Source organism: Oreochromis niloticus, unplaced genomic scaffold (assembly GCF_001858045.2).
Source record: "Oreochromis niloticus isolate F11D_XX unplaced genomic scaffold, O_niloticus_UMD_NMBU tig00000114_pilon, whole genome shotgun sequence".
In the NCBI taxonomy this organism is placed as follows: Eukaryota; Metazoa; Chordata; class Actinopteri; order Cichliformes; family Cichlidae; genus Oreochromis; species Oreochromis niloticus.
Genome location: NW_020327063.1, coordinates 1 through 13160, shown reverse-complemented (window position 1 = coordinate 13160; position 13160 = coordinate 1). Strand labels below are relative to the sequence as shown.

At 42.5% G+C, this 13160-nt stretch overlaps 2 long non-coding RNA genes across 2 annotated transcripts; both read right to left on the bottom strand.

Moving 5' to 3' along the window:
• Nucleotides 1-10226: 10226 nt before the first annotated feature.
• LOC109197958 (uncharacterized) lies at nucleotides 10227-11317 on the bottom strand. The gene is made up of 7 exons (XR_002058961.2): nucleotides 11263-11317; nucleotides 11071-11165; nucleotides 10941-10966; nucleotides 10770-10791; nucleotides 10649-10676; nucleotides 10455-10539; nucleotides 10227-10323 (listed from the first exon to the last, which is right to left on the bottom strand). It is a non-coding gene; the product is annotated as an uncharacterized LOC109197958 (long non-coding RNA).
• A 706-nt stretch (nucleotides 11318-12023) lies between these two features.
• LOC109197963 (uncharacterized) lies at nucleotides 12024-12499 on the bottom strand. Its single transcript, XR_002058966.1, has 3 exons — nucleotides 12458-12499; nucleotides 12247-12359; nucleotides 12024-12099 (listed from the first exon to the last, which is right to left on the bottom strand). It is a non-coding gene; the product is annotated as an uncharacterized LOC109197963 (long non-coding RNA).
• Between the last annotated feature and the right edge of the window lie 661 nt (nucleotides 12500-13160).

Genomic DNA, 13160 nt, shown 5'->3' with positions numbered 1-13160 from the left:
CTCATGTTGTCCTTTGTCACTACTGTCATTTTCATTTGCAACAAAATCTTGATTGTTCCAAGAAAGCTACTCACATGACTTGGTAGTTTGTGCAGCTGATGTTTGTGGTTGTATTTTTGAGCATTTCTGGAGTAAAACTTGGAAGGATGGTAATCAGTTTCACTTGGAACCAAATTTCAAAGTCCTTTGTCGTGAAGCTGGAGAAATGTGGACTGATGATGATGAAGGTCCTATTCATGACCCGATCTCTCACAACAGGCTGGAAATCTGGGATCTGTGAAATTTAGGTGGGAAAGAACATAAGCAATACAGAGATTGCATGTTGCAAATATACTCATTCAGTATGCCACAAAGGTCGCAACCAATTCTTTGGTATGATAGACTCCCTGAAGTCTTGTGTAGCGGTTTAGCACATGTCTTATTCTGTCTTATCCTGCTGGAATCAAACACCAGGATTGTCCTCCTTCACCCTTTAGAAGCCTAGCCTACCTGTTTACTGGCTTTCAGTTGTGTGAGGAATTCATCCACATTTTCCAGAGCGTTGCCCTCTTCCAGTCGCTCAAACACACGATCAATCAAATCTGTGTTATTGGAGGCTCTAGAGCTCAGTAGCAGCTGTGCCACCTGAGAAGGACTGAGGACTGACAACAATTCAGCCTACAAAAGGGAACCAGCATAATATCAGACAGCAGTAATGGCAATGGTCTGGGTCAAATGAATTCAGTTTACAGGAAGATATACAACTGCAGTTGGCACTCACAGTGGATAAATTCGGATTGAAGGCTTGCAAGTCCTGCAGAGTTGCATAATCAGAGAACTTGCCAAGGTTTGCCTTTAGCCACTCTTGGCTCCCCGTGATAGATGAGACACAGCCAGGATCTGCAGAAAAAGTAAGAAAGTTATTGACAGGGTAATACACCACATGTTGTAATGGAAATACCAAAGTGAGCTTGAGTTTGTGCTTTTACCTGTTGAGTCATTTCTTGACAGGAAAGGTTTGATGAAGTGAGTGAAGACTGCTTGCTGTTTGTCTCTGTCCATGGATGCCTTTTGGCTTCCAAATGCCTGAATGCTACATGTGAGAGAAAGCTTTCAGCATCTAAACTTATAGTAAACTGCAAGTTTGCTGACTAGAGCAATATGGTACATATTTACTTACACAATCTGGTATGTCTGGCAGCTGAAGTTTTGGGAGCTAAGGCAAAATAGGAAGTTGAAAGATGGAGCGGCCAGAAACGGACGGATCTTTGTCTGGAACCAGCTGGTAATGAACTTCTCGCTCTGTAGTTGTACATGGCTGAAGTTGTCAATTCTCACTTCTCCAAGAGCCTCGAGCACATTTGATGAGGTCGGGTAGGTGTTGTTGCTGGCCTTGAATTGGCAGAAAAATCAACTTAGTTGGACCCAAACTTCACGCAGGGAAACGGCAATATTGTGAAATTGTGATTTTGTACTTACCATGTTAGCAAATGTCTCAAGGGCCTGGTCCAGTACAGCAGAAGCTTTTTGGAAGAAAAGCTTCCAGACTTCTACCGGGTATATGTTTTGGCTTTTCAGTGTGCAGTTCAGCAGTGTGGGCAAGTTGCTGGATGTGAGATAGGCAGCCTTGAAAAAGAAAATTGACAAAGAATACAGCTATTTTGTCAGAGCTCATGGAGATTTGTGTCAGGACCACAATGGGGCAAAATCCATGTTCTGTTTTTGGATTCCAAAGTGAGTTTAAAAACGAATCTTACAGAGGAACAGGCATGTTCTGTGATGGTGAAATTGCACAGGGCTGCAGAGGAATTGCCAGCTGATAGGATCTGTTCAAGTTTTGAACTGTGGAAAAAAACACAATAAATTGAAATCCAATGTCCCCTTAATGACACTGTGTTAACGAATTTTACCTAGACAGAATCAACATTGGACAAAACAGCAATTCACCCACCCATCAGCTGCATCACAAATGAGATTCACTGTGAAAAGAGAATGGTTGTGTGTCAGATAATAGTCCTTCAGAATGCATTGTTATCCTTAGAGTTGAAATGTCTGCTTTTAGACAGACTTACCATGAACTGGGGTCACCTTGCACTGAAGACAAAGAAAATGTAAGTGTTAGTGTAGTGGAAACATCTTCAAGTGCAAATACCTTGACTCTATCACAGTTGGACAGTTAGTGTGCCAAACTCGGATCAAATATTGGATAACCCATGTAAGACGCCCCAAAGAAATAAACTTACCACAAAGGAAGCTGGAACTGAGCAACCTGTTTGAGAAAAAAAAAAACATAAATGAATCAATGCAGTAGTCATTACAGTGGTGGTACTGGGCTTTTGAGAAAAGTTTAGTCAGGAAAGCATATTTGCCACATACGTGGGAATGTGTCCTGGAGGTACTGCTCGCTTGATCTCACGCCCTGTGAAAGGTCCAGTGGCAATGCTTCCAAACTCTGCTCAAGACCATTGTATCTAAAGGAAGAAAAGAATTCATTGTGACTTGTCAGGAGCCTCAGCTTGGCATTGTGCACACCCAAAATGTCTAACTGTGGATGTCAGAAATATCTTACACAGCCTGGTAGGATTCACAGGTGATGTTACTGGGGATCACCCGCAAGCTGCTAGGAAGGATGCTCGCCATCACAGGAACCAAATAAACCTGGAACCACTGTTGATAGTCTTGTGGCTGAAAGTCTTTAAGCTGAGGAGCAAGGGCTGTCAAGGTCAGGTTCAAAATGGTGTCTCGCACATCTGGATTTTGGATGAGGGTGACATTTCTCTGAAAGAGAAGGGAATCATAATAAGGTTAGAGAGGAGGTTCTGAAGTCTTTGTGGAAATGAGGGGAGCTTATCTAAACTAAATCCTCAAGGCATGAAGCATATCAGAAATGGATCATTTCGAGTTAAACACGGGCTCAGTATTAGCCTCTACAAAATCTTTGTTAAGCCCAGGGGAGACAGGTTTATAAACCAATGCTGTTCACAGTTGTTGATGTTTACACTGAGCTAAGGTTAACAATGAGCATTCACCTGCTTGTTGATGTTTGCAAAAGCCCCGAAAAATTCTTTGAGCTGCTCAAAATCACTGGTCTCCGTCAAGCTCGTCAACACCTCCCTTACAACATGTGCATCGTTTAAGGCACCACTGTTTGGATCTAGGATCAGATCAGCCTTCTGCGATGGTGAAAGAAGGTCCAGAACTTCCAGCTGTGGATACAAAAAAGTAGGATGCATGAAATGCGTTTCGTACAATTTCCAGAATTTTCCTTTGCTATTCTCAAGAAAGACAGAAAGAGTAATAAAAAGCTTACCGTCGAGATGTTGAAGTCTTTGAGGTCAGAGTATGCTGTATATTGGAGGAATGGACCCAGATTTGCTTCAACCCATTGGGCATCACTGTCATTTTGTTGCCTGCAAGCTAAAGCATGCAGACAAAAGTTAGGATGTGCTCAATTTAGCAAGGTTTCTGACTGGTAGACATGAAAGAATTTGAGGGCAAGTTTTTTGCTCAGTGCTTTTCAAGACATTTCACACTGGAAAACACATAATGCACACTACGTCTACCCTACCTGTCTCATTGATGGCATTTTCAGTACTTCTTAGGTAGCCCAGCAGAACATGTGTGATCTCTTGTCGTCTGTACAGTGGCATCTCCTGGATAACTGAAGCCATCCCACTCACACTGCAATAGTTGAAAGAAAATGTTATCATGTTGTCCTTTGTCACTACTGTCATTTTCATTTGCAACAAAATCTTGATTGTTCCAAGAAAGCTACTCACATGACTTGGTAGTTTGTGCAGCTGATGTTTGTGGTTGTATTTTTGAGCATTTCTGGAGTAAAACTTGCAAGGATGGTAATCAGTTTCACTTGGAACCAAATTTCAAAGTCGTTTGTCATGAAATTGGAGAAATGTGGACTGATGATGATGAAGGTCCTATTCATGACCCGATCTCTCACAACAGGCTGGAAATCTGGGGTCTGTGAAGTTGAGGTGGGAAAGAACATAAGCAATACAGAGATTGCATGTTGCAAATATACTCATTCAATATGTCACAAAGGTCGCAACCAATTCTTTGGTATGATAGACTCCCTGAAGTCTTGTGTAGCGGTTTAGCAAATGTCTTATTCTGTCTTATCCTGCTGGAATCAAACACCAGGATTGTCCTCCTTCACCCTTTAGAAGCCTAGCCTACCTGTTCACTGGCTGTCAGTTGTGTGAGGAATTTATCCACATTTTCCAGAGCGTTGCCCTCTTCCAGTCGCTCAAACACGAGATCAATGAAATCTGTGTCGTTGGAGGCTCCAGAGCTCAGTAGCAGCTGTGCCACCTCAGAGGGATCGAGTGTTGACAACAATCCAGCCTTCAAAAGGGAATCAACACATAGTTAGACAGCAGTAATGACCCGTGCTCTGGGTAAAGGATTACAGTTCGCAACCAAAAAAGGTGTGCTCTATGAATTGCTTGTATTTTTGATATAGCAAAATAAACTCCTGTGCGTGGCCTTTTTAAGTCTATAATATTGTTTTCCTGTTCTGAGGGAGGACTAGAAGTGAAATGTATGGCTTACTGTAGAGATGTTGAAGTCTTTGAGGTCAGAGTATGCTGTATATTGGACGAATGGACCCAGATTTGCTTCAACCCATTGGGCATCACTGTCATTTTGTTGCCTGCAAGCTAAAGCATGCAGACAAAAGTTAGGATGTGCTCAATTTAGCAAGGTTTCTGACTGGTAGACATGAAAGAAACTGAGGGCAAGTTTTTTGCTCGGTGCTTTTGAAGACATTTCACACTGGAAAATACATCACGCACCCTACATCTACCCTACCTGTCTCATTGATGGTATTTTCAGTACTTCTTAGGTAGCCCAGGAGAACATGTGTGATCTCTTGTCGTCTGTACAGTGACATCTCCTGGATGACTGAAGCCATCCCACTCACACTGCAATAGTTGAAAGAAAATGTTATCATGTTGTCCTTTGTCACTACTGTCATTTTCATTTGCAACAAAATCTTGATTGTTCCAAGAAAGCTACTCACATGACTTGGTAGTTTGTGCAGCTGATGTTTGTGGTTGTATTTTTGAGCATTTCTGGAGTAAAACTTGGAAGGATGGTAATCAGTTTCACTTGGAACCAAATTTCAAAGTCGTTTGTCGTGAAGCTGGAGAAATGTGGACTGATGATGATGAAGGTCCTATTCATGGCCCGATCTCTCACAACAGGCTGGAAATCTGGGGTCTGTGAAGTTGAGGTGGGAAAGAACATAAGCAATACAGAGATTGCATGTTGCAAATATACTCATTCAGTATGCCACAAAGGTCGCAACCAATTCTTTGCTATGATAGACTCCCTGAAGACTTGTGTAGCGGTTTAGCAAATGTCTTCTTCTGTCTTATCCTGCTGGAATCAAACACCAGGATTGTCCTCCTTCACCCTTTAGAAGCCTAGCCTACCTGTTCACTGGCTGTCAGTTGTGTGAGGAATTCATCCACATTTTCCAGAGCGTTGCCCTCTTCAAGTTGTTCAAACACAAGATCAATGAAATGTGTGTCGTTGGAGGCTCCAGAGCTCAGTAGCAGCTGTGCCATCTCAGAGGGATCGAGCGTTGACAACAATGCAGCCTTCAAAAGGGAATCAACACATAGTCAGACAGCAGTAATGACCAGTGCTCTGGGTGAAGGATTACAGTTTGCAACCAAAAAAGGTGTGCTCTATGAATTGCTTGTATTTTTGATATGGCAAAAAAATACTCCTGTGCGTGGCCTTTTTAAGTCTAGAATACGGATTTCCTGTTCTGAGGGAGGACTAGACGTGAAATGTATGGCTTACCGTAGAGATGTTGAAGTCACTGAGGTCAGAGTATGCTGTATATTGGACGAATGGACCCAGATTTGCTTCAACCCATTGGGCATCACTGTCATTTTGTTGCCTGCAAGCTAAAGCATGCAGACAAAAGTTAGGATGTGCTCAATTTAGCAAGGTTTCTGACTGGTAGACATGAAAGAAACTGAGGGCAAGTTTTTTGCTCGGTGCTTTTGAAGACATTTCACACTGGAAAATACATCACGCACCCTACATCTACCCTACCTGTCTCATTGATGGTATTTTCAGTACTTCTTAGGTAGCCCAGGAGAACATGTGTGATCTCTTGTCGTCTGTACAGTGGCATCTCCTGGATGACTGAAGCCATCCCACTCACACTGCAATAGTTGAAAGAAAATGTTGTCATGTTGTCCTTTGTCACTACTGTCATTTTCATTTGTAACAAAATCTTGATTGTTCCAAGAAAGCTACTCACATGACTTGGTAGTTTGTGCAGCTGATGTTTGTGGTTGTATTTTTGAGCATTTCTGGAGTAAAACTTGGAAGGATGGTAATCAGTTTCACTTGGAACCAAATTTCAAAGTTGTTTGTCGTGAAATTGGAGAAATGTGGACTGATGATGATGAAGGTCCTATTCATGACCCGATCTCTCACAACAGGCTGGAAATCTGGGGTCTGTGAAGTTGAGGTGGGAAAGAACATAAGCAATACAGAGATTGCATGTTGCAAATATACTCATTCAATATGCCACAAAGGTCACAACCAATTCTTTGCTATGATAGACTCCCTGAAGTCTTGTGTAGCGGTTTAGCAAATGTCTTATTCTGTCTTATCCTGCTGGAATCAAACACCAGGATTGTCCTCCTTCACCCTTTAGAAGCCTAGCCTACCTGTTCACTGGCTGTCAGTTGTGTGAGGAATTTATCCACATTTTCCAGAGCGTTGCCCTCTTCCAGTCGCTCAAACACGAGATCAATGAAATCTGTGTCGTTGGAGGCTCCAGAGCTCAGTAGCAGCTGTGCCACCTCAGAGGGATCGAGTGTTGACAACAATCCAGCCTTCAAAAGGGAATCAACACATAGTCAGACAGCAGTAATGACCCGTGCTCTGGGTAAAGGATTACAGTTCGCAACCAAAAAGGTGTGCTCTATGAATTGCTTGTATTTTTGATATAGCAAAATAAACTCCTGTGCGTGGCCTTTTTAAGTCTAGAATACGGATTTCTTGTTCTGAGGGAGGACTAGACGTGAAATGTATGGCTTACTGTAGAGATGTTGAAGTCACTGAGGTCAGAGTATGCTGTATATTGGACGAATGGACCCAGATTTGCTTCAACCCATTGGGCATCACTGTCATTTTGTTGCCTGCAAGCTAAAGCATGCAGACAAAAGTTAGGATGTGCTCAATTTAGCAAGGTTTCTGACTGGTAGACATGAAAGAAACTGAGGGCAAGTTTTTTGCTCAGTGCTTTTCGGGATATTTCACACTGGAAAACACATAATGCACACTACGTCTACCCTACCTGTCTCATTGATGGCATTTTCAGTACTTCTTAGGTAGCCCAGGAGAACATGTGTGATCTCTTGTCGTCTGTACAGTGGCATCTCCTGGATGACTGAAGCCATCCCACTCACACTGCAATAGTTGAAAGAAAATGTTGTCATGTTGTCCTTTGTCACTACTGTGATTTTCATTTGCAACAAAATCTTGATTGTTCCAAGAAAGCTACTCACATGACTTGGTAGTTTGTGCAGCTGATGTTTGTGGTTGTATTTTTGAGCATTTCTGGAGTAAAACTTGCAAGGATGGTAATCAGTTTCACTTGGAACCAAATTTCAAAGTTGTTTGTCGTGAAATTGGAGAAATGTGGACTGATGATGATGAAGGTCCTATTCATGACCCGATCTCTCACAACAGGCTGGAAATCTGGGGTCTGTGAAGTTGAGGTGGGAAAGAACATAAGCAATACAGAGATTGCATGTTGCAAATATACTCATTCAATATGCCACAAAGGTCGCAACCAATTCTTTGCTATGATAGACTCCCTGAAGTCTTGTGTAGCGGTTTAGCAAATGTCTTATTCTGTCTTATCCTGCTGGAATCAAACACCAGGATTGTCCTCCTTCACCCTTTAGAAGCCTAGCCTACCTGTTCACTGGCTGTCAGTTGTGTGAGGAATTTATCCACATTTTCCAGAGCGTTGCCCTCTTCCAGTCGCTCAAACACGAGATCAATGAAATCTGTGTCGTTGGAGGCTCCAGAGCTCAGTAGCAGCTGTGCCACCTCAGAGGGATCGAGTGTTGACAACAATCCAGCCTTCAAAAGGGAATCAACACATAGTCAGACAGCAGTAATGACCCGTGCTCTGGGTAAAGGATTACAGTTCGCAACCAAAAAAGGTGTGCTCTATGAATTGCTTGTATTTTTGATATAGCAAAATAAACTCCTGTGCGTGGCCTTTTTAAGTCTAGAATACGGATTTCTTGTTCTGAGGGAGGACTAGACGTGAAATGTATGGCTTACTGTAGAGATGTTGAAGTCACTGAGGTCAGAGTATGCTGTATATTGGACGAATGGACCCAGATTTGCTTCAACCCATTGGGCATCACTGTCATTTTGTTGCCTGCAAGCTAAAGCATGCAGACAAAAGTTAGGATGTGCTCAATTTAGCAAGGTTTCTGACTGGTAGACATGAAAGAAACTGAGGGCAAGTTTTTTGCTCAGTGCTTTTCGGGATATTTCACACTGGAAAACACATAATGCACACTACGTCTACCCTACCTGTCTCATTGATGGCATTTTCAGTACTTCTTAGGTAGCCCAGGAGAACATGTGTGATCTCTTGTCGTCTGTACAGTGGCATCTCCTGGATGACTGAAGCCATCCCACTCACACTGCAATAGTTGAAAGAAAATGTTCTCATGTTGTCCTTTGTCACTACTGTCATTTTCATTTGCAACAAAATCTTGATTGTTCCAAGAAAGCTACTCACATGACTTGGTAGTTTGTGCAGCTGATGTTTGTGGTTGTATTTTTGAGCATTTCTGGAGTAAAACTTGGAAGGATGGTAATCAGTTTCACTTGGAACCAAATTTCAAAGTCCTTTGTCGTGAAGCTGGAGAAATGTGGACTGATGATGATGAAGGTCCTATTCATGACCCGATCTCTCACAACAGGCTGGAAATCTGGGATCTGTGAAATTTAGGTGGGAAAGAACATAAGCAATACAGAGATTGCATGTTGCAAATATACTCATTCAGTATGCCACAAAGGTCGCAACCAATTCTTTGGTATGATAGACTCCCTGAAGTCTTGTGTAGCGGTTTAGCACATGTCTTATTCTGTCTTATCCTGCTGGAATCAAACACCAGGATTGTCCTCCTTCACCCTTTAGAAGCCTAGCCTACCTGTTCACTGGCTTTCAGTTGTGTGAGGAATTCATCCACATTTTCCAGAGCGTTGCCCTCTTCCAGTCGCTCAAACACACGATCAATCAAATCTGTGTTATTGGAGGCTCTAGAGCTCAGTAGCAGCTGTGCCACCTGAGAAGGACTGAGGACTGACAACAATTCAGCCTACAAAAGGGAACCAGCATAATATCAGACAGCAGTAATGGCAATGGTCTGGGTCAAATGAATTCAGTTTACAGGAAGATATACAACTGCAGTTGGCACTCACAGTGGATAAATTCGGATTGAAGGCTTGCAAGTCCTGCAGAGTTGCATAATCAGAGAACTTGCCAAGGTTTGCCTTTAGCCACTCTTGGCTCCCCGTGATAGATGAGACACAGCCAGGATCTGCAGAAAAAGCAAGAAAGTTATTGACAGGGTAATACACCACATGTTGTAATGGAAATACCAAAGTGAGCTTGAGTTTGTGCTTTTACCTGTTGAGTCATTTCTTGACAGGAAAGGTTTGATGAAGTGAGTGAAGACTGCTTGCTGTTTGTCTCTGTCCATGGATGCCTTTTGGCTTCCAAATGCCTGAATGCTACATGTGAGAGAAGCTTTCAGCATCTAAACTTATAGTAAACTGCAAGTTTGCTGACTAGAGCAATATGGTACATATTTACTTACACAATCTGGTATGTCTGGCAGCTGAAGTTTTGGGAGCTAAGGCAAAATAGGAAGTTGAAAGATGGAGCGGCCAGAAACGGACGGATCTTTGTCTGGAACCAGCTGGTAATGAACTTCTCGCTCTGTAGTTGTACATGGCTGAAGTTGTCAATTCTCACTTCTCCAAGAGCCTCGAGCACATTTGATGAGGTCGGGTAGGTGTTGTTGCTGGCCTTGAATTGGCAGAAAAATCAACTTAGTTGGACCCAAACTTCACGCAGGGAAACGGCAATATTGTGAAATTGTGATTTTGTACTTACCATGTTAGCAAATGTCTCAAGGGCCTGGTCCAGTACAGCAGAAGCTTTTGGAAGAAAAGCTTCCAGACTTCTACCGGGTATATGTTTTGGCTTTTCAGTGTGCAGTTCAGCAGTGTGGGCAAGTTGCTGGATGTGAGATAGGCAGCCTTGAAAAAGAAAATTGACAAAGAATACAGCTATTTTGTCAGAGCTCATGGAGATTTGTGTCAGGACCACAATGGGGCAAAATCCATGTTCTGTTTTTGGATTCCAAAGTGAGTTTAAAAACGAATCTTACAGAGGAACAGGCATGTTCTGTGATGGTGAAATTGCACAGGGCTGCAGAGGAATTGCCAGCTGATAGGATCTGTTCAAGTTTTGAACTGTGGAAAAAAACACAATAAATTGAAATCCAATGTCCCCTTAATGACACTGTGTTAACGAATTTTACCTAGACAGAATCAACATTGGACAAAACAGCAATTCACCCACCCATCAGCTGCATCACAAATGAGATTCACTGTGAAAAGAGAATGGTTGTGTGTCAGATAATAGTCCTTCAGAATGCATTGTTATCCTTAGAGTTGAAATGTCTGCTTTTAGACAGACTTACCATGAACTGGGGTCACCTTGCACTGAAGACAAAGAAAATGTAAGTGTTAGTGTAGTGGAAACATCTTCAAGTGCAAATACCTTGACTCTATCACAGTTGGACAGTTAGTGTGCCAAACTCGGATCAAATATTGGATAACCCATGTAAGACGCCCCAAAGAAATAAACTTACCACAAAGGAAGCTGGAACTGAGCAACCTGTTGAGAAAAAAAAAAACATAAATGAATCAATGCAGTAGTCATTACAGTGGTGGTACTGGGCTTTGAGAAAGTTTAGTCAGGAAAGCATATTTGCCACATACGTGGGAATGTGTCCTGGAGGTACTGCTCGCTTGATCTCACGCCCTGTGAAAGGTCCAGTGGCAATGCTTCCAAACTCTGCTCAAGACCATTGTATCTAAAGGAAGAAAAGAATTCATTGTGACTTGTCAGGAGCCTCAGCTTGGCATTGTGCACACCCAAAATGTCTAACTGTGGATGTCAGAATATCTTACACAGCCTGGTAGGATTCACAGGTGATGTTACTGGGGATCACCCGCAAGCTGCTAGAAGGATGCTCGCCATCACAGGAACCAAATAACCTGGAACCACTGTTGATAGTCTTGTGGCTGAAAGTCTTTAAGCTGAGGAGCAAGGGCTGTCAGGTCAGGTTCAAAATGGTGTCTCGCACATCTGGATTTTGGATGAGGTGACATTTCTCTGAAAGAGAAGGGATCATAATAAGGTTAGAGAGGAGGTTCTGAAGTCTTTGTGGAAATGAGGGGGAGCTTATCTAAACTAATCCTCAGGCATGAGCATATCAGAAATGGATCATTTCGAGTTAAACACGGGCTCAGTATTAGCCTCTACAAATCTTTGTTAAGCCCAGGGGAGACAGGTTTATAAACCAATGCTGTTCACAGTTGTTGATGTTTACACTGAGCTAGGTTAACAATGAGCATTCACCTGCTTGTTGATGTTTGCAAAAGCCCCGAAAAATTCTTTGAGCTGCTCAAAATCACTGGTCTCCGTCAAGCTCGTCAACACCTCCCTTACAACATGTGCATCGTTTAAGGCACCACTGTTTGGATCTAGGATCAGATCAGCCTTCTGCGATGGTGAAGAAGGTCCAGAACTTCCAGCTGTGGATACAAAGTAGGATGCATGAAATGCATGTGTTTCGTACAATTTCCAGAATTTTCCTTTGCTATTCTCAAGAAAGACAGAAGAGTAATAAAAAGCTTACCGTCGAGATGTTGAAGTCTTTGAGGTCAGATATGCTGTATATTGGACGAATGGACCCAGATTTGCTTCAAGCCATTGGGTATCACTGTCATTTTGTTGCCTGCAAGCTAAAGCATGCAGACAAAGTTAGGATGTGCTCAATTTAGCAAGGTTTCTGACTGGTAGACATGAAAGAATTTGAGGGCAAGTTTTTGCTCAGTGCTTTTCAAGACATTCACACTGGAAAACACATAATGCCACTACGTCTACCCTACCTGTCTCATTGATGGCATTTTCAGTACTTCTTAGGTAGCCCAGCAGAACATGTGTGATCTCTTGTCGTCTGTACAGTGGCATCTCCTGGATGACTGAAGCCATCCCACTCACACTGCAATAGTTGAAAAAAAATGTTATCATGTTGTCCTTTGTCACTACTGTCATTTTCATTTGCAACAAAATGTTGATTGTTCCAAGAAAGCTACTCACATGACTTGGTAGTTTGTGCAGCTGATGTTTGTGGTTGTATTTTGAGCATTTCTGGAGTAAAACTTGCAAGGATGGTAATCAGTTTCACTTGGAACCAAATTTCAAAGTCCTTTGTCGTGAAATTGGAGAAATGTGGACTGATGATGATGAAGGTCCTATTCATGACCCGATCTCTCACAACAGGCTGGAAATCTGGGGTCTGTGAAGTTGAGGTGGGAAAGAACATAAGCAATACAGAGATTGCATGTTGCAAATATACTCATTCAATATGTCACAAAGGTCGCAACCAGTTCTTTGGTATGATAGACTCCCTGAAGTCTTGTGTAGCGGTTTAGCAAATGTCTTATTCTGTCTTATCCTGCTGGAATCAAACACCAGGATTGTCCTCCTTCACCCTTTAGAAGCCTAGCCTACCTGTTCACTGGCTGTCAGTTGTGTGAGGAATTTATCCACATTTTCCAGAGCGTTGCCCTCTTCCAGTCGCTCAAACACGAGATCAATGAAATCTGTGTCGTTGGAGGCTCCAGAGCTCAGTAGCAGCTGTGCCACTCAGAGGGATCGAGTGTTGACAACAATCCAGCCTTCAAAAGGGAATCAACACATAGTTAGACAGCAGTAATGACCGTGCTCTGGGTAAAGGATTACAGTTTGCAACAAAGAAAGTGTGCTCTATGAATTGTTTGTCTTTTTGATATGGCAAAAA